This window comes from Camellia sinensis, chromosome 12 (assembly GCF_055761805.1).
Source record: "Camellia sinensis isolate YWXY chromosome 12, ASM5576180v1, whole genome shotgun sequence".
In the NCBI taxonomy this organism is placed as follows: domain Eukaryota; kingdom Viridiplantae; phylum Streptophyta; class Magnoliopsida; order Ericales; family Theaceae; genus Camellia; species Camellia sinensis.
Window position 1 is genome coordinate 138,390,758 of NC_138972.1, and position 6,435 is coordinate 138,397,192.

General features: G+C 31.9%; 1 long non-coding RNA gene across 1 annotated transcript; it reads right to left on the reverse strand.

Moving 5' to 3' along the window:
* Positions 1 to 3,759: 3,759 nt before the first annotated feature.
* On the reverse strand, positions 3,760 to 4,288 carry LOC145804827 (uncharacterized). The gene is made up of 2 exons (XR_014347335.1): positions 4,144 to 4,288; positions 3,760 to 4,040 (listed from the first exon to the last, which is right to left on the reverse strand). It is a non-coding gene; the product is annotated as an uncharacterized LOC145804827 (long non-coding RNA).
* Positions 4,289 to 6,435: the final 2,147 nt, after the last annotated feature.

Below are 6,435 nucleotides of genomic sequence, written 5' to 3' on the forward strand. Positions count from 1 at the left end.
TCTGTGTTTTTTAGAATAAAAGTTGTGATACCTGTACATAGGTCCTGCTACGAGCTTTTATAGATTCGGCCTGGCACAATCCTAGTAGGATTCCAACTCTCCTTATAAGAGTCCTCGTAGGAATCACACTCACAGTGAAGAGTGTCTATTCTGATAACACTCTACTTACTACCAACCAAGTGAGATAGTTTTCTTCTTGTCCATGTTGGTACGGTTTAACCGAGCTAGCTTATTTCTGTCGTGCTCTTAACTAAGCAATGCTGTAGATGGCATTCGACCGAGCCACACCTAGCTCGGCCTTCCTTCTTACTAACACCTCGTCCAGCCATCAGGCCTAGCTTTAGGTAGTTCGGTCAAACCACTCCCGAAGTTTCTGCCCAGTTTGGTACCCAAACGACCTGGGACCGAGCTACCCAAAGCCCATACCCCGATCCTTAGTCTGGCCCAAAACAGAGATTAATGGATCGTAGCTCGGCCCAATTTTCTTTATAAATTACCCTATCATATATCATAAACACAAATAATACAATACAAAATTATTTTTTTTCTCATTTAAAATTTATAAAGACCAACATAGCGCATATAAAATTTTCAATTTTTACCTCTCTGACATTTTATAAATTATTTAGTTTGATGTTATTAATGATTTTAAAAAAATAAAAAAAAGTAATATAATATAATCTTAATAAATTAATTAAATTAGTTGGAAAAAAAATACATTTTTTTGTGTGCAATTAAGATAATTTGGGGAACTTGGGCAATAACTCAAGTTAAAAAAAAAACTAGAATCAAAATTAAATTGCCTTTTTTTGCTTTAGAAATTCCAAAATTTCATATTTGAATTTTGATTTTTTAAAAATATTTTTTCATTAATTATTTTTAAATTTGAATCCACTTATATATTTTAAAAATATATCATTGATTTTTTTAAAATTTTTAAAAATAAATTTGCTCGGTTTGGGTTTTCAGAAAATTCTAATTTTTTGTTTTTCACATTTTTTTTATTTTTATTGAATTTTTTAAATATTTTAAGCAATTTTTTTTTTTTTTAATTTTTAGACTCACCTAACATAAATACACTTAAAAAGTATAGTTTTTATGAAAAAATCTTTAAAAAATTTACTAAACACCAAAAATATAAAAATTTAGTATATTTTTCATACTTTTGTGTATTTATTAATTTTTTAAAATATTTTTCACAAATATTTATTTTTTAGATACATCTAAGTAAGATACATCTAAAAAAGTAAAAGAAAATGATTAAAATTTTAAAAATATTCACTAAAAACAAAAATACGAGGAAAAAAAACTTCAATTTTTAAAAAACATAATTCAAAAAATTCGAACTAAACACACTGAATATTATTTTTGTATTTATATAACTAACCAATTATTAATAAAAGTGAAAAGAAATTTATAAGAAGGTTGTATGTAATTTTTTTTTGAAAAAAAAAAAAAAAATCTCAAATTCCCGAATGGGTACCGTGCCCTAAAAAAAATCACCACTGTGCATGAAGAAGACCGTTCTGTACTTTGTGAATCCCATATGGGGTATACATACAGACACCCCAATACACATACAACATGGAACTCCGTACACATCAAAATGCCTAAACATGGATTATTCGTGGATCTGACAGTCAATTGTAGCCCATTTGCTTATTCTATGAGATCTCCCAAGCATCTACGCTCAACAGGTAAGACAATGCATTCTTTTGTCATTTTTATTATATTGTTGTTATATTTAAATATAAAATTGTTTCAGGGTTTTATGCTAAATTGACTTGGTTTGTTTGTTTGTTTGTTTGCAATTGTATCACATGCATAGTTTACTATTTTATTGGATAAATTGTAAGGGTGTCAACAAGTTTTGTAAGGGTTTTATGCTAAATTGACTTGGTTTGTTTGTTTGCAATTATATGACATACAAGTTTACTTTTATTGGATAAATTGTAGGGGTGTCAGCAAATCATGTGTTTTGTACAATTTTCAATATTATATGCCACGGAGCTGCTGGGTAGCTTGAATAAGGAGTGGCTTGAAGCACTTTTTTTTTTTTTTTTCCCTCTTCTTCCTCTGTTCTTTTCTGAATCCAAACTCAGAATCAAAATCAAAATCAAAACCTAAAATCAAAACCAAACCCACAACCACAATTTAAAAAAAAAAAAAAAAAAAGTAAACAAAAAAGCAGCAGAACAGAACAAGAAAAATCAAGCTCAAAGTTGGCCGGCGGTTTTTTTATGGCCGCCGGCTATAAAACCAATATCCGTGTTCACAATACATATATATATATATATATCGGTGTGTGTATGCATATATATCATAACGCCTTCAAAACCAACAAAAACCAGACAACAATACAAATCATAACACAACTAATAGATCATTTGTTTGTTGAAATTAATCATTTTCATTATGTTGATTTTGGGGTTTTCTGAATCCAAACTCAGAATCAAAATTAAAATCCAAAATCCAAACCAAACCCACAATCAAAATAAAAAAATCAAACCCAAATCTGTTGACACAGCCATAGATCGTGGTTCCTTTCCAGTGAAATCGAATAAGAATTTGCAAAATCTCTCAGGCATGAGAGGGATGCTTTTGGAGAAGGAGAGAGATACAGAGAAGAGAGAAAATCTGTTGGAGAAGGAGAGAGATAGAGAAGAAAAAGAAAGGGAAAGAAAAAGAAAGAAAGAGAAAGAGAGAGAGAGAGAGACATTCGGGCCATTCGAGCCCTTTGTCTGTGGAGCTACCAAGCATTTTCCTTTTGGAAAATGTTTGAGGGCCCGAAATGCCTGGCTCGAATGCCCCGAATGCCCAAAACGACGTCGTTTTGGGCATTCCGTTTTTTTTTTTTTTTTTTTCTTTTTTTCCGCCATTTTCGACCTCTGCAATGCAGAGGAAGAGGGAGAGAAAGAGAGGGAGAGGGAGAGGGAGAGGGAGAGAAAGAGAGAGAGAGGTCGCGTCGCCTGCGCCTCCCACTGCCGATCGCGTCGCCTCTCCCGATCGCGTCGGCCACCGCCGATCGCGTCTGCCTCGCCTCAGCCCCTCCTCCTCCATTTTTTAGGCCCCCTCCAGTCCTTCCTCCCCCTCCCCTCCCCTCCCCCTCCTTCCCTTCTTCTTCTTCCTCCTTCTCAAATTCGAGCCAAATTTGGCTCGAAACCCTTTCGGGCTCTGTAGCAGAGCTCTTTCCTTTTCTATATGCCATTGGGGTCAGTGATTGATAGTATATTCTTATACATGTTGGTTCTCTTTTAGGGAGTTGTTAGTTACAAAATTGACACAATCCCATCTAATGAAATTGGGATTTTTTTATTTTATTTTTTTTAATTATAAAACAGAAATGGATCTGAATCTAACTCAGTTCAAGGGTTGAAAAAAAAGACGACCCACTGCATGAAGCAATATATATACACAACCTTCTCGTTGAGTCAAATTGCGCTTTTAGAATCGGCGAGGGTGATTAGACTAAAAAGAAAACAATTTTATTCTTTTGGTGAAAAATGTTATTGTTAATATTTAAACTCATGGCCTTATTTTCGTAAGCCATAATCCTATTGTGTAATGTCTAAATGTTTTCAATTGTAATAAGAAATAAGCCTAAAGAATCCTAACTAATCATCCCTAACTTTCTAATCATTTTAGAGGCTGCTTGATAAAACTGAAAATTAAGTATGGAAAATTCAGCATTGAATTGGTGGGGGTCAAAATGTCTATTTTAAAAATCTTGATAATAAAACATCTAAAATTTTACCTGGACCCTGAAATAACTTCTCATTATTTCTAATTGTTACATTAAGTTGGTGGGTGATTGATCATACCACAAGGTGATTGATCTTACCACAACAATCTTAAGTTTAATCCAAGTACCATATCATTACGAAATTGATGATGTTTATACTGAATGTCTATTTTCCACTATCTTACACACAATCTTGTTTGCAAACAATGATTTTTGTCACTCCGGGGCAAGTAGTTGATGAAAATTGACTATATTCTCCACAGTTGTCTGTCTGCTTTGTTAAGGCAGTTGTAATCATCTGCGATTTGGAAGAAGATGTGACAGAATTAATGTTAAAAGAATATGATCTGGTACTGTTAGTTTCTGATTTAATTCTTCAGAGTACCTAGCAGAAAGATTACCCTAGATTCCTTGCGTTTCTGGTGTTTCATTGTGTGTTTGTTGCGGTTGGCTTAGCTGCAGTTGTATAGGTACATGTAAGTCATATCCATTGCTGCAACCATATGGTTTGAAGGAACTTCTGTTTATGTCATTTGCTCCATAAGCCTGAAACAGAAATTCTTAGGCTTTGTAGAGAACAACTTTCACATTGGATGAATTTGTAAATAAAATCAAGTATGTAAGTTCGTTATTTTAAATAAATATTTAAAGTCAATACAAGCAGTCGGTACCTTTTTATGTAATTCTGCATTTTCTCGTCGCAGGACATTAACCTCCTTATACAATTTCATATTTTCTTGATGACTAATAACTCCCTGCAGTGGAATCAGTTGAAGTTAGCTACACTGAAGTAAAATCGGCCCCTAAACGAAACTGGTACTACTTGTGCTAAAATTTTGAGAAGACCTGGTGGTTTAATTCTTGTATTTCATCAGTTAAAATTTGGTGCTACAGAAGTCAAAAACCAAATAAGGATCACATAAGTGTTTTGTATTTTGTAACTTGAATATCACTGAATAATAAATTGCATAGCATCTAAATTTTTTGTACCTTTTTTGTTCGGATACCCTTCAAGCTCGTTTCCAATTGGCCTTCCAGATTTTCCAGATCTTCCACACTCAAATCCGAAAGTTCTTCTCCCGTCAATTTTCTGAAATTATTATCACAGTGGAAGTGTAGGTGAAGTTCTGGGATTCTATGGGTGTGTCCTCAAATGGTTATACACAAAATATTTTATTTTGTGATGCACAAGGACTTTATACTTTATTGCATCGTCTTTTCACTTGTTTGTGCACGAAGGATAAAGCCAGAAGTCAACCAATTTAAAGTTTTCAACTGCTATTAGTTTGAAGTCCATGTGTTATAAATGGTGATTCTTTAAATGCTTGTAGTATTTTTTTTACTGTATCTACACATTAAGTAGTATAATAAGAGGAAACATTATAATCAATGTTACTTGGAATGTCAATCATTTGGAAGAGTGAGAACATGGTTCATAATATAGAACATGAGGGTATGCTTATGTAGATCACATTAGTGGAATGGATTAATCCACCTCCAAGTGTGAGACTGATTATCAACTAGCAATTGTACATTTAATCAAATGTAAAAATGCATGTTTACATACCTTTGAAATTTTCTCATGGTCAAATTAATTATTTAAAAGCACATTTCTATATCTCCTATACAAGTTGACCCTATAGTTGTCAAATCGGGATTCGAATCGTAAATCGAATTGAATCGTGAATTGTAAAGGTTCGGTCACTTTTTCTAAATTATTTGGAAAAATATATCTACACACTTGGATGTGAAATATATCTTATGAATATGAAATATTTAGATTTAAATCAATAAAAATGTTGTTTTGAATGATGATCATGTAGTTTAATAGGTAAGAAATTAACAAAGGTTTCTATGTAAGATCACTATCTTACATTTTTCCTTTTTTAGATATTTTTTTTCAACCATTCTTAATAAAGCCAGTAAACAAAGAAAAACTCTCAATTTCCAAAATAACAACAATCTGACAATGATATTAATATTTGGACAATAAGCATACATACTTTTTCCAAGTAACAATGACCAAATAATAAGAAAACATTATTTATGATATTTTATTTTAAAGTCTAAAATATTTGCAAATGTGTAATTGACGTCGTCCATGTAATATGCAATTATATTTAATTTGATAAAATAGTAATAGATAATTCATGGTATAGGTTATTTTAATCTTAAACATCTTTAGAAGATATATTATGATTATTTAAAGAAAAAAAAAAGAATAAAGGTTATTAGGTCTGACGAAATTTGATTGGATCCTATTAAAAACTCTATGATTACTAAAATAATAACAAATCAGGTACATATATTGGTTATTTTGGTACTAAATGCTATTAAAAGTTGTATTATGTCATTTTCAATAAGAAGATAGAGAAATAAAAAGTAAAAAATATATCGGACTTGATAATTTCAAGAATTGCATGAATCGTAAAAAGTGACTCGAATCGTGAATCGATTGTGAATCTTGCGATTCACTAGAAATTTACTTCCAAAATAGATTCGTATCGATTTTACAAAAAATGTAAATCGAATTGTAAATCGAATCACGAATCATAAGATTCTGATAACAGAGGATGAGCCTATTGGTGCGATATGGATCCTTTTCTTTAGATCTTTTGCTTGGTAGAACTTCACTCTTTCAAGATATTCATTCATTATAACTCGTGTTTTTCTCATAAGAAAATACTAAGGCA